General features: G+C 39.8%; 1 long non-coding RNA gene across 1 annotated transcript; it reads left to right on the top strand.

The window, feature by feature from the left end:
- Positions 1 to 192: 192 nt before the first annotated feature.
- On the top strand, positions 193 to 9273 carry LOC121911248. Its single transcript, XR_006099795.1, has 3 exons — positions 193 to 469; positions 8946 to 8984; positions 9109 to 9273. It is a non-coding gene; the product is annotated as an uncharacterized LOC121911248 (long non-coding RNA).
- Positions 9274 to 25138: the final 15865 nt, after the last annotated feature.

Below are 25138 nucleotides of genomic sequence, written 5' to 3'. Positions count from 1 at the left end.
TAAGGTAATAATGAACAGTGAAATAAACAAAATAATATTCAAATTTAAAATCTATTAACAAAATGGAATGATAATAGTTGTGAAACGGGATATAAAACTTGTGTTATGGTAAAGCTTTAGCGGTTTGTTTTAGTGAATGTCTTTTAGAAGTAGGTGTGGTTTAGGCAGGCTGATGGAGGCACACTTGGGGAAGGTGACTCTGACTCATTCTGACAGAGTTGCACCTGTGTCGAGATCTATTTGGGTTTGAGTTGGCACAACACGAGGAAGACGCCAAAGGCAAGACATTCTGGAGACAAAAAACAGAGTTTGTCTCACACACCACCACAAACTGTAAACACCTTTTAAACTGAACGTCCACATTGAACAGTGGGCTGGCTGACAAGACCGACGCAAGAGCTCCTGAGACATGTCCAAACAATTCGCCTGGTCTGAGTGAGCTGGTTGTGGGAAGCAGAAACGGTGGCCTGTGAGTAAACCACACACACACACACACACATACACACACCCCAGATAGGAAAGGTTACATTCATCCAGGGAAGTCTAGGTCACATTTTTCACGTCTAATGCAACACCCAGGAAGAGGTACTAGGTTACCAGCTTGCTAGCCTAAGATATTTGTAATTTTTACGAGCCTGGGTTAGCATAGCAGCGTAATAATTGTGGTGCTCGTCCATATGAAATGCTACATTTCATATGGACGGTGTTGTAGTTTTTGTATCGCATGGTGTATATGTGCTCTGGTTCTAATTGCATGTAGTGACTTTTGTTGGTTGTTAGCTCAGCTACACTAAGCTATGCTAAGCTTGCAGGAGACTGTTACGGTAGCTAGCAGTGAGTAAGCTAACATTATGCTTGTGTGTGATTCGCTCAGGCAGTGCATAGTTGTACTAAGGTTTTGGTTTTGTGCCAGAGTTTTGCAGTAGTGCGGTGTCCTTTAGTGGCTTGTGTTTTGGCCATGACACTTTATTGGGTCAAGCGCAACCTACTCTATGCTTGGGTTATTGTGCGCCTGGCTGGTTATATTATCGTATTTGGCTTTGTGTGATTGGGTTTTGATAATTAGCTTGCAGGTGCTAACGTATGGTGGTTGGAATGTTGTGGAACATCGTGGTTCAGATGAGAATCAGTTTGTGTTTTGTGTATTCCAGTTAATCTGCATTGTTGTTTCTATATGATAACTTTGTTCACCTCGAGCCTGTTTGTACCTTGTATTATCCCCTTTTTGTGTTCCAAGCACTGGTAGAATTGGAAATGGCACAGTTTGAGCCAGAGGAGTTTTTTTTAAACCGATGCTACGCTTAGCTAAACTGAATAAATCTGAACTATGGATACTGATGGAGTATTTGGAGTTAGGTGCCCCTGAGGATGCTAAGAAGCCAGAACTCATGCAGAGTATATTGGTTAGCTGTAACCCTGAAGAGAAAGAGAGGGAGTGTGAGAAAATGAAACTTGATTTTGAGAAAGCTAAGCTTGCTTTAGATTGCAGACGTCAGGAACAGTGAGAAACCTTTGATGTAAATAAATGTTTTTCTTTGGTGCCATGGTTTGATCCTGAGAAGGTTGAGTTATTCTTTGGGATGTTCGCTGTGCAGTGAGACTGGCCTAAAGAGGAGTGGGTGACCCTCATACAGGGTTCTCTAACAGGGAAGGCCCAGGAAGTCATATAGACAGCGGTCCAGGACAGAGAGAGAACAACTGGGACAGACTTATTTGAACTTTGCACAACAACAAGAAGCAGCTTTTGATAAGTGGCTAAGAGCTAGTGAGGTGTATGATTTTAAGGAGCTGTGTGAGTTGATCGTGTTGGAGCAGTTCAAGCAGAGCCTGCCAAAGGTCATGCAGACATACTTTAAGGCTGCTGAGGCAGCTGATAACTATGTCCTCATTCATAAAGATTCATGGCGTGACAAATCCACTGATCAGGTTAAAAGGACTTAAGGGATTTTGAGAAACGCCACAGTGATAAGAATAGTGGTGGTTGGCGTCCACCTGAGAACTCCCAGAATGGTGGGCGACAACACAAGCCTTCTCTTTTCCCAGGAGGCATCATCTGTCACTATCATTGTAGACCTGGTAACATTAAACCTTGTTGTCCAGCTCTACAGAAAAAGAGAGACCTCAAGAGCAGAAGCTGGTCGTTCTGTTGCTTGTAATCTCATTGGTTTGAATCCAGTTTAAGAACATGTGGAAACTGTTGGTAAAGCAGACCTGGAAATGTTTGATGGTTTCTTGTCTGATGGGATGGTTGTAGTTGAGGAAGGGGTAGCTGAGACTCTCGTTACAGTTCTCAGAGACACAACATCAGGTCAATCTGTTATGGTAGCTGGTACTATCGATCTGCACACAATGGCTACCTTGGGGACATCTGTGTCTATTGAAGGTTTTGCTTACAGTGCTGTTCCCTTTCACAAGGTGTTTCTAAGAACAAATATTTTTGTTGGATGTGCTCAGGTGGGAGTCAAGTCAAGATCCATAGAAACCTACAAGATGAGTAAGCACAAAAACTCCGAGGAAGAAGTTAGTAACATGCATGAATGGCCCTGATTACACCTGGTATTAACATGCGTCTCCACATGCGTCCTGAGTGACCACTTGTGATCGGATCTCACTTCCCTGCTCTATATGCAAATAAACACGGACACCATTTCCATTCTCAAAGACCAAATTTGTTCATTATTAACCGGCAGGAGGACCGGGTGTCCGCTCCGTCCAAAACCGTGTTCAACTTGTTTTATAACAGAATAAAGAAATATACAATGCAGCGTACCCCCTCACAAAAATCAAATGCCCATCCTATTGATTTTCTCTAGTGCCACATCGGAATATATCTGTCATGTGGGAGTAGCAGAAATGGACTCAAATGCAAAGACCGACACGCGGAGATTGCAGGGTTGACAAAAATCTTCTTTAATGTTGAAATGGTGAAGGACAGAACAGGGCAAAACAGAACACACCGAACAGAACAGAACAGAACAAATGATCCAACAAAGACTGAACAGAAAACCAGGATTTATAAAGTGACTGAACCAACGAGGAGATGAGGTGCAGGTGGGGAGATGGGTGGAGAGCTCAGGAGAAGGGGGGTGAATAGACAGGGAGCCGATTGGCTGGGGAAACACAGGGAGCAGGGCAGGGCTGATGAGGCTAACACAGGGCAGGTGATTTGACTCATTTGGACGACTGAAGCTTCATATTAGCTTCAGATAAACTTTTAAATATATTTTTGCCCAGAAGGAGGACTGTGGATTTTGTCCTCCATCACTTACATTGCAAGTGATATGTGGTTGTTTGTGATGCTTGTATTTGTCTTTTCTGTTGTTTTTATTACATTCTGGTAATATGTTTTAATACTTGTAACGAATTTGTGATTCTTATTTATAATTTTGCAGCTTTTATGCAGTTTGTGTCAACATTTGTACCCCTTAATGTCAAAATCACAACTCTGTCAAACCAGAACACATAAACATCAAACACACACTGTAAATAATCAGCCAAACCCTTAGAAAAAAGATGCTCCTTATAACTTGAGATCTTTCTCATAATCATCAAGCTTTTTCTTGAGTAAAGGTTTTTACAGCTACATGCATTTGTGTGAACCACAAGTGTTGAGAAGCAAATGCAGGATGTAACTCTGAAGTAGCCCCAGTTTGTGCCTCATACATTCGGGTCACAGAGGTAACCATCGGTTTCCCTACAAGGTAATTAACCATCAATGTTTGAAAAACCCAAAAGGTCATTAGAAACACTTACTGCTGTTCTGACAGTATTTCCAGCATCCCCAAAGTCTCTTCTAACCATCTGGATGAAAAAATATTTTGTTTGGTGCACGATAAAAAAAGATTTTACATCATTTCCCAAATTTGTTTCCTATCCAGGTAGCTGACAGGCTGCCATCATGTTTTGATACAGAAAGAGAGAGGAAACAGATTAAAAACCTTTCTTATGATTGGGTTAGGGTTAGGGTTCTTGGGGATTCTGGAAATATCTTCAAAACAGCAGTAAGTGTTTTTAAATGAACTTCTGGGTTTTTCAAACATCACAGATTAGTTTTCTTTTAGAGAAACCGATGGTGACCTCAGTGACCCGATTGTACATGAAGGGGCACAAACTGGGGTTAACTCTGGAGCAGATTCACCATCATGGAAAACAAACAAACAAAAAAGGAAGTTTTCTTTCTTTTTTCCATTAAAAACACTCCTAGAGCATATATAAAACGTACACACAACATGTAATTTCTGAATAGTCTAACCTGTCCTGAAAATAACAGCACATGGTTATACAAATAGTGTCTGTGCCATAAGCCTATAAATGAAGGAAATTAATAACAAGAAAAAACATCCCAGGATTCAAAGAGTTTAGGGTGAGAACAACAATAAAACATCAGTAAACTGGACCAGAATGCTGGATTTGTCCTTTGAGCATTTTTGCTGGAGGGCATCTTACAGATCAGCAGAAATGCATTCTTCTGTCCAACGGGGGGATTTGTACTAGCAACACTCCCTCTCCTGTAACCTCCAGGCCACCGCCTGAGCGCCCTGAATGGGATCTGCACTGATGAGATTCCTGTCCAGTTGACCTCCCCTTGTCCTCGTTCAGTTGAAACATCCCATAATACACCTCATTTTGTCCTGACCTCACGTGGTCCGAGGTTGTTGGGTTATGTAAGCTCTCTGGACTGAATTTATACGCACAGATTCTTCACAGAGGATATAACAGGACTGATTTCAGTTTAGACATATTACAACACAGACATCATGAACACTGACTCATCTGTTTGTCATTGTGTGTAGTCAGATTAACGTGTTGTGAGATCAATCATATTGTTCATTTATTGTGCATTTTAAATAATGTTTCACCACGTTAAAAGAATCGGCAACATTTACATTAACTATGTTTTATGTTATGTGTTCAAACATATCAAAACATCATCTCATATTGTGTCTAACTTTAGTGGATCATAACATATCAGGTATGGAATTCATCTGCAGATGCTCCGGTTCAAGATGAGACCAAACTTTTCTATGGATGTCAGCTTCTGAGCCATGACTAAGGCCAAAAATGGTGAATCACCGCAACCACAAGGTCCTTGAGCAAACAGTCGTAAATGTGCACAAAAGATATTAGGCTGATGGATTCAGTAGTATTCTACATTAGCAGCAGACCGATACACACACGCATGACCAAACACATGATCTCCTTCCAGGCTTACACCTGGCGGAGATAATAAATATCAAAATCAACATATTTAAAACTCGGTTTCCAGCTCAGGAGTTTTGCAGGAGCTCAACAGTCCAAAAAAACATCTCAACAGCTCAAAGAAACGTCTCAGCTCTCAACACAGAGACGACTGTATCTGAGCCGAATGACAAAGCTACGACTCGGCTTAACAGGCAGGTTTTAGCTGCTTGTGTGGGACGGATATCAGTTACTGTCTGTGCAAATTCACTATGGAATTACACGTTTCCAGCAACCTCTCATCACTGGTAAACATGAAAACAAGACAAGAGACGTCCTGTCAGAGGAGTCGGACCTGCAGGTTGTTCTCTCTCCACATCAACAGCAGCTCACATGTCCCATTAAAATACCTGCAGCCTGTTTGTTTGTTTGTCTTTAATATAAGCTCATTTTAACTGAAGAAAATGAAAGAATTTTAATTGTTTTCACTGTTTAATTTAAGTAAAATGATCTGTAAATCAGCGCAGCACCTGTTGCAGGTCATGCAGGTTGTTTTGGGGTTTAGGGGGCTTGTGGTCTACTGAAGTTTGGGAACCACTGTTTTAAATCCATTAGGCTACTTTCCTCCAGCAAATCATATATTGTTAGGAGGTAAGGATGGAAGAGAAGAAGGGAGGAAGCAAACAAAGCTGAGAGAAGATAAAAATGAATGAAAAAAGACGAATGAAAACAGAACAAAGTGAGCTACAGAGCTTGTTTTTGTACAAGCGTTCGTGCCTGCCCGGTTTGTGTGTCTGTGTGTGTGTGTGTCTTTCTGCGGGTGAAATAAAAGCTTGTCTTGTTTGGCAGGCCACTAACGGTGAAAAGGCTAATAGGGCTGACCTGCCGCTCACCCCGAGGCAGCAGAAACAGAATGAGAAAGAAAAACAGAGAGAAGAGGAGCCGGTATTCTTCTTGTGCACGAAACGAGAAGGGTGAACGGGGGGACGAACCAGCGCCAGGTGGCAGATTAGTGCACGTTGTGCCCCTCCGAAGAATGGAGGGAGAGAGACGGAGGAGGGAGGAGAGATGAGGCTCCTGTTAACAGAGCTGCTGATGAGAACAGAGGGCAACAGAGGGGAGAGAGGAGATGGAGGCAGAGGAAACGTCTGCACGTGTTACTGTAAGATGAGGAGATTTTATTCCTCAGTTTATTTACATTTTAAACATATATCAACATAAATAAATACAAGAACACAATACAGTTTTAGAAAAAAGACAAAAAAAGACAAAATACTCATGAAAAAGAAAAAAAAATCACCATTATAATTAAGAACCTATAAGAAAAACAAGGATTTTCTATCTGTCATGTTTCTAATCTTCTGATCATTTCATACATTGATTTAGTTAACAAATTCATCCATACAATGAAAGTTTAATTATTTGCTTTAAATTCTGTTTCATCATTTAGGAGACAGACTTTGGGTTCTAGGAACAGAAAAGCTTTAAGATTTCTTCCTACAGTGGAGAGACAACAGTACAGTTCTTTATTTTCATTACATTTCCAACATATATCATTTTCTGAAAGATCCTTTTTAATTTACTAGGGGTGAAACAGAATCTGTGCACAACCATATATAGAATATTTAGCTTTAGCTTCTCTGATTTTCTTTCCAATATCTGATATAATATTTGACCAGGAGACTAGAAGATAGACGAGTCGCATCAAACTGCATCATTTACAAAACAATAGAAACACAAACTGTCAAACATATTACAGTCGTATTTTCTGCTTTTTGGCTGCCATGTGAAATCATTACCCAAAATCGAGTGATTTTTTTGGTCACTTGGGGGCAGCAGAAACAAGTCGTGAGGAAAACCATAAAGTCAACTTGTTGGCAAACAGTCACTTATTTACACAACTGGCAGTTAAACAATCATTCTGTTGATTTTCTATATGTTTGAAGACAGAAATAAGACAGTTTAAAGAAAATAAAAGCTTTCAGATGAAAGTAAGTAAGTAAGTGACTGGTATGGTGCTAAGCTGTCAGAAATATAGCAAAGAGACGCCATGACTCAATATTTTTTATACTAACAATGTCTGATGTGTCAGTGTGTGATGTGTTGGTCGTGGCTCGTAGTGATGAACCTACAGAGAATTATCAGTGACTCTGCAGCTCCTCTCGGCTTTACGGAGCTTTATAGTGAGTTTCAGCTCATTGTTTATCTGTCCGGCTGCAAATTTACTGTTCTGGTTCACTCTCAGCGTCTCATAGCGTCGTTCTCAGAGATAAATCTCTAAAAAGTCACTGTACACTACCTGCTCAGCACCAAACAGACACAGTTAGCTGTAGACTAACTGGTGAACATAGTGGAGCATTTAGCAGCTAAAGAGCCAGATATTTCCCTCAGGAGTTGGAGGAGAACAAAAACAGAGCTAAAAGAGAGTGAATATTGGACTCACATTCACCAGGTGGACAGAAACACGACTCCACATGAATGATAATGTTGCTCCGTAACTGCTGGATGTGGAAATAAGCAACTGTTTGCTAACAAGTTCAACATATCTTAAAGCTGGCTACTTATCTCTGTTGAAAACTAGTATACGAAACATCAGTTAATGCAGGCTTAAAAGTAATCAAAACATACTGTCAGCCGGCTCTTAGTCCTGTAGAGTCTGGAGTCGATCAATAGATTTCAGTTAAGGCAAGTAAAAAAGTAAAAGTAGATGAGGATGAGGAGGGGTGATGGACTGTGTAACAGCAGGTTTAACTCTAAGCAACAGATGAGGTCGACACAACTTCCTGCAGCCATATTTGTTGTTGTTAACTTGTCGTCTCAACACACCTCCGAGTTGATTGGCACCCGACCGGCTTCTCCTACTTAATAGCTTGAGTTGTCGGTCGCCATGGGGACGGTCGCCAAACCAGGAAGTGATACCTTATAATAATCACTGATATGTTGTTGTTGTGGAAACAAGCTGCAGCACTTAATGACGGCTTCTTGTCTCGCTGTCACTGCTGCAGTCACGCCAAGAGCCTCGCTGCTTTCATCAGCTCAGTCAGAAAGAGAGAGGGGCTGCCAGCTACTGACAGAGCAGGGACAGCCGGGAGAGTGTGTGTGTGTGTGTGTGTGTGTGTGTGTGGTTAGGCATGTGGTCAGGTTAGTTAGGTTTATGTGTGTGTGTGGTCAGTAGACAAACCAGATCACAGAGCTGCTGCCTCCTGTCTCAGGGATGGACTCACTGATCCCAAACACACACACACACACACACACACACACACACACACACACACACACACAAACACACACACAGACAGCCCAGAAACAGCCGGCACTTTTTTAAGTGTTGATGTTTTAACAAGACAAACACTGATCAACGTCTCTGCTGTCAGACTTTCGTCAAAACAACGAAACGGACAGAATGAATCACTTTATTGAAGCACGTTGATCGAAACTGACAAGTTTTCAAAACTACTAAATACTGAATGTGTGAATTAATTATTGGAAAATGTTAATGAAGTGATTCACAAGGCTTTTAAAAATGTTAAAAATGGATTTAGCTCCCCTGTTAATATTTATTAAAGTGTGAGAGTGATGAAGAATATAAACAGTGACGATGTTACATAATGTGGATTAAAGTGGATCCTTCCTAACAGCAATAACTATCTGACATTATTATAATAATTATTGTTATTAGTATTATTATAAGCAGTGATTTTTGTATTATCATTATTTATTTAGTTTTTGTTTGTTTGTTTGCTTGTTGTCGTCATGTTTTGAACCAGGACCTTCAATATTTGGAAGACGTCGCTCTTGGAAATTAGGTTTGTCAAATTTAATATTCTTCAGTTGTTATTTCAAATGTATCAGATACATATAACATTTAGGTAAATAAAAATCTCTAATTTTTTTTTGCTGTTCTCATGCGACAAAAACAGATATGTTCAGATATGTTCAGATATGTTGTGGGTCTGAATCTAAGGACCAGAACTCCCAGAACCGTCCCTGAACAAACACCAGCGACACAAACTTCCACTGATGGAAGATCACAACGAAAAGAGGAAGTAAAGTTCATAGAAGTGCATTATGTAAATAAACAATCACTATACAATATTTCCATTTATAGAAAGATGTTTGATCTTAACATGAAACCTACCTGTACACTGTTCTTACTACATACTGCTGTGAAACTTGCTGACAGTATCAATACCACCAACTGTTTCCATCACTGTCATAACCATGATTATCATTGTGAGCACAGAGCAGCTCTCCTGTTTGATTTTATTTAGGACGAAGCTTCTGCAGGTCTCACAGAGGCAGAATAACCAGAGAACCAAGTTCCTGTCTGTCCAGCTCTGACTATTCTGGACAAGACTTTATATTAATATTAACCATCAACCTGCTGAAGTGTGGCTGACTTACAGGTGTTTAGCTGTAATGTAAACTCCCTGCGTCAACATCGCACGGATCATGTTCTTCCTCACAGGTCTTCAGGTCTGCTGGTGTTTGTTAGTAGCGATGAAGAGAAGGAAGGCCTGTAAGAGCCTGAATGTTATTATGTTTTATGTGCATTTAAAACTTATCTGCTGCCCAACACCCAGCAAACACAAGGTAGAGCAGGTCGCCCACTAATCGGAAGATTGGCGGTTGGATTCCCGACTCCTCCAGTCTGCATGTGGAAGTATCCTTGGGCAAGATACTGAACCCCAAAGTGCTCCTGATGGCTGCCATCAGTGTGTGAATGTGTGTGAATGGTTAGTTCCCTCCGATGGACAGGTTGGGACCATGCATGGTAGCTCCTGTATCATTGTATGAATGCGTGTGTGAACGGGTGAATGTAGCTCGCAGTGTAAAAGTGTTTTGAGTCGTCAGAAGACTAGAAAGGTGCTACACAAGTCCATTTACCATTATCCAGATAACACTAACTACAAAGTTCTTACACTCAGAAATAAACTGATCATTTCATCAGGAAAACATCATGAATTTATAGTATGAATGTTTGTGTAGAATCTGAGCTGCAGTTAAAGTCATTTCCTGTCTTAAACTTTGAACAACCAACAGTTTAAACTGTTTTTTTATATTATTTCTTATGTAAAGTCCAACAAAGCTGCAACATACAGACCACTGCTCAGTGAATTAAATCCCAGGTGATCATGGTGTGAAGTCCTTTAACTATATTTTAGCACTAATAGCAGGATTTAAAGAAACGCTGATGATTATGGTGATAATACTGTTACCTACGATAATCATAGCAGGAAAATTTGATGCTGGCTCATCTCTGATTTACTCCCATAAAAATTGTCACCATAGTAAAACACTTTAGGAATGTGGAGAAAACACACACACACACACACACACACACACACACACACATACAGCACCCAGTGGTTAGTGGTTACCAGGCAGGCTTACTGGTGCGGAACAGAGGACCAGTAAGGAGGTCTGAGATGCTAACTGACAGGCCCAGTGTCTGACGGGGGCGGAGGGGCCTGAAGGGGGCCGTGATGGTGGTGGAGGTGGTGTTCTTATTAGGCAGCGCTGCGTGGGCTTTGACCTCTCACACACTTCATGAGTTCACTTAATGAAGCCGCGAGCCGCAGCGCCTCTCCGCTCCCTCCACACTCATCTCTGTAGTACGGCCGCAAGAATCAACAGGTTGTGGTGTTTAATATATAAATCTGCTCAGAGCCATAGAGTTGGGACACATGAGAGTTGTAGTTTTAATGCCACAGTTTTCTTGTGTTTAAACATGGTTTAAGGTCAAAATCAACACTTGATTTTTGACCAACATCTGTGATTCATTTTGTTGGATGAAAGACACACAAGAGATGCTTCTTAAAAGTATAACTGCATCCTTAACTCCTCCTGTATGACCAACATTTCAACTGAAACTAATATGTTTTAATGCCTTTTTTAAAACTGGATTTTGTACTTCAGCTCCATAAAAATATGCAAATGCTCTGTAGAGACAGAATGAAGGATGTAATTTAGTACTTTTTATTCAAGCATTGTACTTAAGTTCTATTTTTATAAATATTTCCATTATGATAGAGGTACTACTTTCCCTCCATTGCAGCAGTGGTGGAGGAAGTATTCAGATACTTTACTGCAGTAAAAGTACCAAAACAGCGATGTAAAAATACTCCATTACAAGTAAAAGTCTTGCAGGAAAAATCCTCCTACAGTAAAAGTACATAAGTATCATGAGCTTGATGTAGTTAAAGTATTGCAGTAAAAGTACATAAGTATTATGAGCTTGATGTAGTTAAAGTATTGCAGTAAAAGTAGTGGTTTGGTCCCTCTGACTGATATATTATTATATATGACATCATTAGATTATTAATAGTGAAGCATCAGTGTTAGAGCAGCATGTTACTGTTGTAGCTGCTGGAGGTGGAGCTAGTTTACACTACTTTATATACAGTTAGCTAGTTTAGTCCAGTGGTTCCCAACCTAGGGGTCGGGCCCCTCCAAAGGGTCAGCAGATAAATCTGAGGGGTGGTGAGATGATTAATGGGAGAGGAAAGAAGAAAAAACAAAGTTCTGATACACAAATCTGTTTTCAGTTTTTGGACTTTTTCTTTAATCTTTGATTTTTGCTGAAATATTGGATCATTTGAACATTTATTGAAATGAAAGCATGTGAGAAGTTTAGAGGGAAAAATCACTATTTGGTGGAGCTGTTAACAACTCATAGACATGTGAAATGTGACCCCGACTACACACTGCTTTTTGTAAGACATCAAAAGCCAAAAAGGTTGGAAACCACTGGTTTCATCTTTTAACAATGTGTTGTATTTTAAAAGCTTGTTATATTATCCATTGTGTCAAATCTTCATCTGAAAAGTAACTAAAGCTGTCAAATAAATGTAGTGGAGTAGAAAGTACAATATTTCCCTCTGAAATGTAGAAAGTAGCATCACATGGAAATACTCAAGTAAAGTACAAATACCTCAAAACTGTACTAAAGTACTGTAGTTAAATAAATATACTTCTTAGTTACTTTCCGTCACTGCATTTCAGAAGGAAATATAGTACTTATTTACTCAACTTAACCATTTTCCTGATGGCTGCGGTTACTTTGATGATGGATTTTTAAAACATGGGATAAGTTCATACAATTTCATTAATTACAGGACTGTAAATTAATTGACAATATAAAGTTTGAGTGTCTTCACTTCACAGTTTTTACAGATCCAGCAACTTCTGGACCAACTTACAGGTTAATGCATCAACAGTCTTACCCTCTAAATGCTGCCCTGTTTCCCAAAGTTTACTTTTGATACATGAAACATTTAAATTGAGACTGTAATTGTGTTTCCTCTGTGATCAGACAGTCGTGAAACTCAACATACAGCTGTGGTTCCAGGTCAGCAGAGCAGCTTTTCTCCCTCCTCTGAATCTCTCGGCCCCCTCTCTGTGTCGGCCAGGTTATGTCAGCTTAGCATTAAGTGAGCTATGTCGTGTATTAAAAAGGACTTAGCGGCATGCCAGGTCCTTCAGTCTACAGCCATGGACACCAAAACCCCCGATTGCCCTGCAGCTGCTTTTGTAACATAAAGACAGAAACATAAAGTGGTGCAAAATATTCAAATGTTTGCAGGTGACACTTAAAGTAAAATATTTTAGTGTGTTTCTACAATAAGAATACTTGTCTATGCTGCTGTTTGGTGACCAGTTGATTAGTGACAGATTATAACGGACGCATCATAACTAGGGGTGTGCCCGAATACAAATACATTGTTCGGCAAAGCACAAATAGTGGGTTTTTTACGAATATTTGTTTCATACAAATATTTCAAAAATTATTTGTTTTCAAGAAGAAAGATAAACCATGTCAAATACCAGAGTGCAGGTCGGTTACATCACTATCTCAGTGTCTCTCCTCTGCTCCGCTGTGACGTCTATCAGCAGGTCTCAGTGAGGGGAGTCACATCCACCTGCTACATGACGCACATTTCCTAATTTGGACATCACTCCCAGAGTCGGGAGTGTTCCCCAGAGATAAAGCTGAACTACTGACACAAGCTTCATGAACAAGCTTCATGAACACTTATTGTAACACTTTAATTTTCTAAAATTAAAAGTGTAATAAAAACAAAAAAAGGATTTTTAAGCCTCTGTCCACTTGTATTCAAATACAAATACAAATACAAATACTGGGCTCTCTGCACATCCCTCATCATAACCAATATGACACTTCTCACTATTACTCTGCTGACACACTCGTGCAATGCAGAGCTGCTTCAGCTCATCCTCCTCCTCCCATTGTGATTATGTACCCACACAGGTGATTTCACTTATTTTAGATAATTAGAGGAGTGTGTGGGAGTGTGCAGACTGCGTTTGATTGACATCTTCCTCATCCTGCTGTTAGCTTTGTTGCACCTGTCACATTGGGACAAATGACACTTTTATCAATCCCTGCAACAGATGGTCTCTGATCTCAACATCATGGAGTCAGTCTGGGATTAACATGAAGACACAGAAGCAGCTGAAGAAGAACTGCAACGTCTCAAAGATGCAGGAACAACCGACCTGCCAAGTACCTGAAACACTGTGTGCAGGTGAACTGAGGCGAACTGCTGCTGTTTTAAAGGCAAAGCTGCTCACAGCTAATATTGATTGATGTTCTTCTGGTTCCTGCTGTTGTTTTAGTACCTGCAACTTTTGCACAGTAGTCAACTGTAAATAAAACCTATTTTGTAGGAAGCAAAAAAAGGAGTTTATCACCTGAGATGCAGCAATTTGAGGAGATAAACATTTACAAATGAGGAGCAAATAACATCAATACTTAAGTGCTGAATAACACAAAATAATGGTGTGACATAGTGTCCTATACCTCCAAACAGCTGCACATAAACATAAAACATTTGTATGTATTGGTCTGGTTGGACTGAAGAGTTGCTCAGTAAAATGCAGAGTGTCATGACATGACTGGAATGTTTCATCAAAGCCAACTTTAGTTCATTTGGCTTCAGGGGAGGGGTGGGAGGGTGATAACTGCTGCAGATTACTGATAATAAAAAAATATCTGTCAAAAGCAGCATTGCACAACATGTGAATTATTGGAAAGTGGAGAAAACATCAACTGAAGAGTAAACCGTCACAACCAGATGATTAGAACCACAAATGAGTGATGATGGCCTGATGTTTGACTTGAAATATTCAACAATATCTATATCGACAACAGTAAAAGTGATTTATTAGACTTGATATCTTTGCAGACTTTGTTTACAGAATAGTAGAGAAACGAAAAGTTCAATATGGAATGAGGAGATAGAAATGTTAAGCACAATCAAGAGAAAATATATCTAATAAAAGAAAAATAAGGTGAAACATGTCATTTGAAATACTGCAAATATATTAATAACAGCTTTGTTGCTGTGGTGCCGCTGCAGGTGAACATGAGGTCATTTGAAGTTTGTCTTTCAAGTTTGTCTCCGTCACATTCAAGTTTCGACAGTTTATCTTACAGTTTTTTCTACACAGTCGACTCAACAGCAACGATTGTGGATCAAACTGTGACACATTTGCATCGTTTTCACCCGGAAAGCGTTCAGTGACTACAGCCTTCAAATGTCCTCAAAACATTTGGCATGTTTACATCATCACTTCCAAACTCTTCAGTTTCTGTTCAAACACTAACATGTATTCATACTGAAATACATCTATATTCAACCAAAGAAACAAGACGCGCTGTCAGAAATAAAGCCCACTGAAAGCTTTCCTGCTGCATTTCTATGACTCGTTCCTGTAGATACACTGTAGTACGTTCTATAGAGAGCTACACATCTGACTGTATTTACACTATATACACATTTATACACTATCAACCATTAAAACTACATAAACACAATAAAACAGTGATGTAATAAAGATCCTCATGTGCTGCCTGTTGTGTTTTTATCTCAGTGTGTCTGATTGACACATGAGTTGTTGTGCAGCTTTTGTGTGTAAAATGAGCTTCTGTGTGCAGCAGCATGTTGGTAAAGTTCAACATGTGGACTCAGTGGTGAACCGTGCATGTTACCAAAATATAAAACTGTGAATATGTTGCACCAAAAAGTTGTATTATTTCAGATTTGAATTTTATTTATCATACCTCCTTTAAAAAGGCATCTTCACAATATGCTAAATTTGAATAGAGGACCTTTATTTGTTATGTTCTTCTCTATAGTGGTATAACATTTACTATAGTAAAAGTAGGGGATGTGTGGAGAGCTTTCCCCTGAAATGCTGACAGACTGGCAGGGTTACACTTGCCGCCGCTGGGTGGCTGCTGGTTCGCGCTGACATCAGCAGGAACCACAGGAAGAAGCCTCGAGGTTGAACTTTCTGCGCACTTGGGCATTTATGATGATTAAATTATAGGCTCTCATGTTTGTGTGGAAACTGGCACAGACGGCCAGATCCTGTGTGTGTGTGTGTGTGTGTGTGTGTGTGTGTGTGTGTGTGTGTGTGTGTGTGTGTGTGTGTGTGTGTGTGCTATGTCGTCAGTTGCTGTTGTTAATTGCCTCCCGGCTACAGGTGTGAACTCCTGTGCCCTCACTAATGTGTAATACACCTGTATGGAAAAAAGGAAGTGTGTGTGTGTGTGTGACTGTATGTGAGTGGTAAAGAAGTAATCCTGTATTCAAAACTACAAAACTAATATTTGGTCTCCACCAACTCCTGAGAAAAATATTTGGGCTTCGTTTCCCAATAATGATTGATCTTATTTTGGATAATTGTCAGGAATGTGTAGACTGTGTTTGATTGATCTTCCTCACTGTTCTGTTAGCTTTGTTGTATCTGTCAGGGCTGGACAGATGACACCTTTAACAATCTAGAGTTTTAAAACAACAGTCAGGAGCCAAAATGAACATTGAACCTGTGTTTCTTGCTGTAATCATTCCTCCTGTTCATACTGACCATAAGAAGATCCCTTCATAATGACCTTACAATGGAAGTGATGGGGGACAAAATCCACAGTTAAAAGTTTATCTGAAGCTAATATGAAGCTTCAGCGTCCAGATGAGTCAAATCAAGTAGATATCTTTCAATGTTACAGTCTTTTTAGTGCCAAAGTCCCTCTTTTTGTTACTATACTTCCACCTGCAGCTCAACAGGGAAACACTGTCCGAGGAAACACAAAGAGGAAAATTTGATGCTAAAAAGACTGTAAATGTGTCAGATATCCACTTGATATGACTAACTCAGACTGATGAAGCTGAATATAAGCTCCACAGAGACTTTTAAATGACTGTGTGGACACACTGTGGATTTTGCGCCTCCATCACTTCCATTGAAAGCACATTTGAAGGATCTTTTAATATCCAGTATGAACAGGAGGAATGATTACAGCGAGGAAAACCTCTTTCACTGTTCATATGGTCACCTGACTGCTGGTTTAAGACACACCTGAAAAAATGTGAACCCATCCTTTAATGTGCAGTAAACGGTCTTTATAATTCATGTTCGTGGGGGATTCCAAATATGACTGGAAAGTTTAAGCACTGTTTGTATGATTTAAGCAGGGTGTGACTCTGACAGGGGGAAGGTAGTGATTGTTTCCATAAATCCGGTTCAAAGATTTATAGAATGCGTCAGAGTTATGAGTGTACAACTTTTCCCTAAGTCATCATCTGTTTACTTTAAAAAAAAAAAATCTTAAACAAACATGAAGAACTTCCAGAGTGCAGCTTTGACTGTTACACAATGAATGTAGAATGGAATGAAAAATATTAATTTGTTAGTTATATATATATTTTTTTTTCTTATTCTATTCTTCCACTTTGTTTTGTAGTAGCATTTCCATCTCTAATTGTTCTTGTTTATTGCAACTTTGTTGATCTTTTCTTGTCTTTCTTGCACATTCTGCACAAGGGTTTGTGTATAGCTGAGTGTATGGAGGTAAAAGTGTGTTTTATGATATATATTTTTTTAAATTTGCAAACAAATAAATTTAAAAAATGTCAAAAACACTGCAGTAGCATCAATTAGCATGTGATTGGTCTTGTATGTGTGTTTGAACCAATGTTAAACCTGCATGTTTGTGTTTGTGCTTACTTTACCTTAGCTGTGAGTAAATGTGTGTATTTGTGCTTAAAATCTGTTTTGTGTGTGTGTTCTCATATTTGACCTGTCTGTGTGTGTGTGTGTGTGTGTGCGTGTGTGTGTGTGTGTTTGCGTGGGCTCAGATCTGTCAGCAGCGGGGTTTCCGTCTCTGGAGTCCAGGGGGATTTTGTCCCCGGGTTTGTTGACTGACCAGTAGGTCTCAGGCTTAAATCCTGCCTTGACCTTTGACCCCGATACTAATTACATAGAGTCCGAGTGCTGACGGCTATAATACATCCCAGGCTGAATAGAAAGCCTCCCAAGGTTGTCCACAAAAGACACGGAAGCCGCGGAGCCAGAGACGCCTTGAACCTTTAAGCCCAGAGTGAGACCCACGGCTGTGAGGAGAAATGGTGATCACTGGAGGGACGGAGGCGTTTCCCGAAGCATTAACATGACCTTTGTTCTGCTGTAATCCCACTGACAAATAATATGATGTCAGTGATGAGGTGGCGTTGGGAAAGCGGGCGATGATTGTTCAGGATCGGAGGGGTTGTGGCGGCATTCAAGCCTTTAAAATCAAATTCACACGCAAGCAGAGATTCAGAATAAAGACTTTTTAATTAATACACAATTGTTGACACACATGTTCACAGATGTTAATTTGTAGACTCTTTGAGGAAATGAACTCTGGAAGGAAATATTATCCATCTAACTGTTATTATGTGCATTTTTAATTTGCAAGTGGGGACACCAGGAATTAAAAACAAGGGAAATATCACAAAAAATGTTTTTATGTTTAGATCAATTCATGCATAAAAATCACTAATGCATCCACATGAAAAGTCCAGAGCTACTGTTGCTCAATGAATTTGTTCACATAAAGTTTTTGAAAGTTCAGCTATTTTTTATTTCTTCCTCTAATTCTACTTTTATATACTTTGCTCTATTTTGTTTCCAATTATATTGTTTTATTCTGTTCTAATATAAAATATTATCTATTATAATATCTATGAATACATTAATACATTTTCTGTGTGTGTGAGTGGCACACAGGAAGCTACAGCTCATTTCATTGAGCAATCCTGTATTGAGTGATGACGATCGAGCTGAACCTTGAACCTTGTTTTCACTATGAGCTCACCAAAGTTCATTCCACAAATACAAAAACAGAAGTATTACTAACCTCACGTATACAGATGATGTTGGATGCCTGTTGAGCAAACTTAATTGCAAGTGCTTTTTTCAGTAGTTGTCCAGAATCCGAGCCCTGCAGGGTGTAACACGCTAACAAGTTGTAACAATAGTTCATTAGGAAACAATCCCAGGTGTAGGTGTCTGTGTTTTCACAGTGATAAAAAGCTTTCAGATTACATTAGCTTTTTTATTAAACCTGCGGTCCAAAAACAACACAGACAGCCTGAAAAAAGAAAGGATGACTGCTGGAAAATAATGAGGGGGAGAGATGAAGGGCGGATGAATATAAAGCTCAGTCTAAATAAAGAGGTGATTCCAGCACCTCTTCATCTTTTCTTCATGATGACAGACGGCGTGCATCGCTGTGGAAAAGATGGGAGGGGCGAGACAACCTGAAATAAAGGTCATGACCTCACCGCAATCCCAAACGCACTTTTTTTTTTACGTCTTAACCTGCTGAATCTGTGAGTCATTTTTAAAGTCTTTGTTGACTCGAGTCTCCGTTTCAAAAAATCATGATTGAGCCCCTGTGTGGGCGAGCAGCTGCCCTGCCCAGGAATGAACTTATGATTTCTCCCCCACAGGCAACGCATTTTTCTCACTGTGTAAAGATGAACAAAAATTTGACTTTTACAATCACGCTACCATAATACAGAACCTGTTGATCTTAAACAACAACAAATCATTGCTGCATTTTACTGAGACATTAGTAAGATCACTTCCACTCGTCTCTACTCTGTTTTTACCACGTTGATCATTTGTAAAACTGCGAGATTGGTTTACAGCACCAAACAGGAACTATAACTGTCACTTCGCTCACCGATACACAACCTTAGTGTACCTTGAGTTGGGATTTATCAAACTATGTAAATGCAATTTCTTGCATTTCTATACAGTTATGAAATTGTAGGAGCTACTTCAGGTGCTCCTGATTCCCAGTGTTACGTGAGTCACTGTTGGAGCTCTTCCACAGCTTGAATCAGCAAAATATCCCAGTTAAATTTTAAAAGTGTTCGAAAATATCTGGTTGTAAAATAAAAAGCTGAAGGTAGACGTTAACTTCGACTCCCGCGATGGGACACACGTGACGACTGTTGACTATGATTTGGACGTGACGGTGCAGGACACAAAACGCAGAGGCGCTCTGGAGAACTGGTGTTCATTCTGGTGAAAATTCCTTCATTGCACTTGTACCCGGTCGGCTACTTGGGGCGGCCGCAGCTCAGGAGGTAGAGCGGGTTGTTCACTAATCAGAAGGTCGGAGGTTTGATCTCAGACTCCTCCTGTCCACATGTTGAAGTGTTTCTTTGGGAAAGATACTGAACCCCAAATTGCTCCCGACAATTGTGCCAGAACCCTGCATGGTAGCTTGCAGCTGTGCATGAACGGGTCAATGAGCAGCAGAAACACTGTAAAGCGCTATATACTAAATGCAGCTATTTACTTGAGAATTTGCACCACAGCTCTTTTGAGTCACTGTCCTCTGATGTTTGCTTGTGAGTCACTTTGAAAGCATCTGCCTAATTACAAAATGTAAAATGTAAAAACATGCAGCAGAGGGTACAGTAGTTTGTTTGAGTTGTGCCTCCACACCTTCCTCTCAGGCTGTGAAAAGCCAGCCTGTATGTAGCCTGAGAGGTGAAATCCAGGTCAAAAAAGTCCAATGAGCACTTGCTGCTTGTAAAGATAATTGCTCAGAGCACACAGTAGTAATTGAAAGTGACTCAGATGAGAGTATCAACATTTTTTTTTATCAACTCCTCTTAACTCTCACCTGGATTTGGCAGTTTGGGAGTCAGAGAAGAGTTTAAATGTAAAAGTGAGGTGGAAAAAATAAATTACATCCTTGATTGTTGGAGAGGAGTCAAATTCTACTTTGGCCCCAAAAAAGACTTGGTCCAGCTTTGCATGTATGAGTGAGTACATGTATGAACATGTGTGAGGTGACATGTACTGTATTTTTTGTGTGTGTAACATAATTGTATGAAAGTATGTTGAAAGTATGTCAGAGCTCTGTGTGTGTGTGTGTGTGTGTGTGTGTGTGTGTGTGTGTGTTGCATGTAGGACAGCATCCTGCAATATCGCTGTTTGCAAAACACGCCTCACAGAGCAGGTATGCGTCTTCTGCAACGGCAAACAGGTAAGAACAAATCTGCAGCGTCCAGAGGAGATGTGCTGCCTCTGCGGAGGAATCCTTCACATTCTTTCTTTTGTTGTGACTGAGACACAAAAATACACTTTAAATCACCTTCATGTCTCCGCCGCTGGAACCGACTTCATCCTTTGTTTGCCCACAAATATCACAGAAGAACTTTAAAATATTTTGATAAGAGCATAATAGTTTTATTCATTTTAATTTGTTGTGTGGTGAGTGAGACATCCCAGATGTCACGTACACCAAACTTCACCCAGTGTCATCAGTTAAATACCAGACAGACTGCAGGTGTCTGAACGTCTGACTAATTACATTTCTTTGTCTGTGTTTTAAACCAAGCAGATCTGCCATGTCAGTTCGAAAAAAACATCCAAGACAAACTACCTCCATACTTATATAAATTTATTACAAATTTAACCTCATGGTTTTGCTCCCAGTATGAATTAAACCACCAGAGGATTCTTCAGAAGAGAAAAAGATTTTGTTCCCAAACACAAATTGATTTTTAGTTCCTTGAATAATTGTAAGACCATCTGAACTGACAGATTATGTGTTTGGACCATAGACTGTATAAAAAATATGGACGTAGTTACCGTGACGTCACCCGTTGGTTTCTGAAGAGCGGTTTTGAAGCTCAAAGCGAGCCGCTCTGGCTGTCGCCATCTTGGCAGTGCGTGACGCTGCCTAACTTCCAGCCAATCAAAAATGGGCAAAGAGGCTGAAACAAGCCACCTAGCGGCTGACAGACCTGTCACTCAAAGCAGCCATGTCCTTCATTATGCATAACTTTACGGCTTAATAAAATTTAAATGGGTGAGTTATAAAAAAATTCACCCCCCATACAGTTGTCATGAAAGAGGAAATTAGCTACAGAGACCAAAACCTTTTTTTTGTACCAGGCTGTAAACATGTTTATTTCTGCTGTAAAGTTGGGCATTTTAACATGGAGGTCTAAGGGGATTGACTCGCTTTTGGAGCCTCAAGTGGTCATTCAAGGAACTGCAGTTTTTGGCTTCATTTTACAGCCCTGGAGGTTGCCGCTTGGTTTGGGCTTAGTTTGTACCACTGATGTCTTTGCCTAACCCTAACTCTAATAACAAACACACTTTCTCTCTTGTGTTAACATTAGAGATGTGTACACTGAACACTGCTTTGGTTTCAAAGGTAAATCTAGAAAGTGTTAAATGGTGCTGCATCCAAAATCTAAATCTGTCTTTTGTGTATCAAACACTTGGCTGCTGTAAAACATAAATAATATAATAATCATCATCTAGTGTGAAGGGGTCAGTATACTCTGGAACTGCTTGTTAGACGGACAATAGCTTCAGAAACCTTCTCCCTCCCTGTCCAGTGTCAGATTAGGCGGCGCTGTGTCTGACAGGTTCAGACGACACAATATCAGCCTGATAATAACCCAACCTGACAGATGTAGGGCATCAAGCTTGACAATTGATAGTTTTGTCCCACGTAGTATATCATAGTGGACGACAACCGATGCCACATCTGGGACGCATCATGAAGTCTCGACAAAAAGACCAGCGTGTCCGAATTTTTTGACCTTGTCTCACCTGGTACAACTAACAATGTGTTCGGTGACGTTGACCAATCGGTGCACAGAGTGTTCTTCCACACACAACTGTAAACATGCCGAGGTGAAAGAGGAATAATGATGTTGGTGCTGCTCATGCAACAGAAGAAAGGTTTGTGTTGCTACGGCAACCAGACAGCCAGTATCGTACACACCATTCCGGACGACATTGTGTACAACATGTTTCTCGGCCAGCATGAAGTTATGACTCTAAAACCACCTGATCTGACACAGTGACATCTTATCAGACAAAAATATCGTGTAGTTGTGGAAGTTGTCGTACGACTTGAGAGAAGATAAAAAAAATCCGGACACACATGAGGCGTCCCAGATGCGGCATCAGTCGTCGTTCACTGTGATACACTCCACTGGATATCATGTAGTCTGAACCTGATATAACCATGATGTGCTTGTTATGAGCATTTTATATTTCTTGGTGTAAATTTAGTGACAGCCATTATTTATGTATTTCAATTTTTATTTGTAAGATTTTAATTAATGTTTTGGTTTCATCTGCCTTTAATTGCAAACCCACCTGGTCTTTATGAGCCTTCTGCTCGTTGAAGATTAAAAGTAAATCATCAAGTTAAGAAAATATCAAATGTTCTCTGGTTTCAGCTTCTGAAAAGTGAGGATTTGCTGTTTTCTCTTTCTTTGTGTTTTAGAGATTGTTCAGAGGGTAGTCGGCCTCCTCTGTTCCTGCATCTGTCTCCGGAGGATCTGTATATACTGTATGTACAGCAACCTGCTGTGTTTTAATTGCTACTATTTTCATTCCTGATTTTATCAGAACAGACTTTGCTGCTAATCAGCACAGTTCTCCTGCTGTCACTGGCTGCTAATTGAAGGATTTGTTGTGTAAACACTTCAGCACAACTGTTCTGATTTAGCTACTATCTCCACTCCTCCCCCCCCACGTTTTCCCTTCACCTCCTCACCTCTCCACCTTTCCGTTCCCTTTGACTGTTAGCTTTGGTTAGCAGACTTGATCGGCTACATCAGGATTGTGTGATTGGCTGGATTGAAACTCTAAATTAGACTTTACAGAGAGTCGGAGGAGACAGAGAAAAGGAATGTTTGTCCGAACGCATGTTTACCAGATGGTGGCGCCTGTTGTTTGCCAACCAACAGATAAACAAAACCTGAAGAAAGAAGATATTTACTAGCTTTTTAAAAATAGTTTAGTTTCAGTTTGGACAGCAAACAAGCAGAAAATGATCATAAAATACTGGAGTAACTGATGGAAAACACTGACACTGAAATGCTCAGATTTACCCATGTTACTGTTGAGTTTAGTTAATTAAACATTCATGATTTCAGATGCAACTGAAGCAAAATATCTCTTAACTGTTAGAGAAGAGTACACCAGTGGATAATTTGATCTGCTGTTATCTGGAGTTCAGGTTGGAGAGTAAACACAGACAGCAGGCGATCGTCAGCACCATCAGCTCGCTAACTGCTCTGCTGCTGATAACACAGAAACACACTGATAACCTGAACACACTCATTACAGAGGATTTTATTAATCTGTCAGCGGGAATGGAGAGTGTGAGACACAAAGATTAAATCTGTGAGAGTTTTTAAAATGAACTTTGAATTCCAACAGTGGAAAGTAACTAAGTACATTTACTCAACTTTATTACTGTATTTAAGTACAGTTTTAAGGTATTTTACTTTACTTGAGTATTTCCATGTGATGCTACTTTCTACATTTCAGAGGGAAATATTGTACTTTCTACTCCACTACATTTATTTGACAGCTTTAGTTACTTTTCAGATGAAGATTTGACACAATGGGTAATATAACAAGCTTTTAAAATACAACACATTGTTAAAGATGAAACCAGTGGTTTCCAACCTTTTTGGCTTTTGACGTCTTACAAAAAGCAGTGTGTAGTCGGGGTCACATTTCACATGTCTATGAGTTGTTAACAGCTCCACCAAATAGTGATTTTTCCCTCTAAACTTCTCACATGCTTTCATTTCAATAAATGTTCAAATGATCCAATATTTCAGCCAAAATCAAAGATTAGAGAAAAAGTCCAAAAACTGAAAACAGATTTGTGTATCAGAACTTTGTTTTTTCTTCTTTCCTCTCCCATTAATCATCTCACCACCCCTCAGATTTATCTGCTGACCCTTTGGAGGGGCCCAACCCCGAGGTTGGGAACCACTGGACTAAACTAGCTAACTGTATATAAAGTAGTTCAAACTAGCTCCACCTCCAGCAGCTACAACAGTAACATGCTGCTCTAACACTGATGCTTCACTATTAATAATCTAATGATGTCATATATAATAATATATCAGTCAGAGGGACCAAACCACTACTTTTACTGCAATACTTTAACTACATCAAGCTCATAATACTTATGTACTTTTACTGCAATACTTTAACTACATCAAGCTCATAATACTTATGTACTTTTACTGCAATACTTTAACTACATCAAGCTCATAATACTTTACTGTAGTAGGATTTTTCCTGCAGGACTTTTACTAGTAATGGAGTATTTTTATATTGCTGTTTTGGCACTTTTATGGCAGTAAAGGATCTGAGTACTTTGGACCCTTTGGAGGGGCCCGACCCCGAGGTTGGGAACCACTGGACTAAACTAGCTAACTGTATATAAAGTAGTTCAAACTAGCTCAACTCAAACTCAAACTCAGGCTTAAGATTTTTACTTTACTGCACTAGAATGAGTGAAATATTAAACATCATACAGCTACTATGATTCATGTACCAAAGACAAAATGTCGAACTAAATCTTTAAAAAAAAATTAAAGTCTTTAATTAGAGTAAATGTTGATGTTTGCGTCAGGTTTCACCTCCTCCACATTCATTCAGCTTAATGACTCAGTCAAACATTTACAGAAGCAGAGTTACCTCGGAGGGATTTGCATACTGGACTGAAATGGATCTGAAGCTCGTTGAGGCAGATAAGATAAGTCAGAGTGTTTAAATGGCTCCGGGGATAAAACCTGCCACTGAAACCACA

The sequence above is a fragment of the Thunnus maccoyii genome, chromosome 14 (genome assembly GCF_910596095.1).
Source record: "Thunnus maccoyii chromosome 14, fThuMac1.1, whole genome shotgun sequence".
NCBI classification, from domain to species: domain Eukaryota; kingdom Metazoa; phylum Chordata; class Actinopteri; order Scombriformes; family Scombridae; genus Thunnus; species Thunnus maccoyii.
The sequence above is the reverse complement of the archived record's forward strand: the minus strand, read 5'-3'. Positions and strand labels throughout refer to the sequence as shown.